Source organism: Cicer arietinum, chromosome 4 (assembly GCF_000331145.2).
Source record: "Cicer arietinum cultivar CDC Frontier isolate Library 1 chromosome 4, Cicar.CDCFrontier_v2.0, whole genome shotgun sequence".
In the NCBI taxonomy this organism is placed as follows: Eukaryota; Viridiplantae; Streptophyta; class Magnoliopsida; order Fabales; family Fabaceae; genus Cicer; species Cicer arietinum.
Genome location: NC_021163.2, coordinates 30,540,837 through 30,541,213, shown reverse-complemented (window position 1 = coordinate 30,541,213; position 377 = coordinate 30,540,837).

The window sequence follows — 377 nt, the reverse complement described above, 5'->3', positions numbered from 1 at the left end:
TTTATATAATGTGTTTTTGTATATATATATATATATATATATATATATATATATATATATATATATATATATATATATATATTTAATTTGCAAATACATAATTATGTTTGTCAATTATATAACGCATATTTTTTTTGAGGTACATGTATTATATTTAAGGTACATGCATTATTATTTTTTTAAATATATTATATTGTAAATTTTACGAGTGTTTGAGTGTATCTATGAAAATGTTGATTAGTTAAAGTCCTTGTAAGCAATGGGAGAGCTAACTCATGTTTTATGAGAAGGCTAAATTATAAAGAGTAAATATACTTTTAAATTTAAGGTATAAAAATCAATCAATAAATAGAATATTTATATTAAACTTTAGTTTA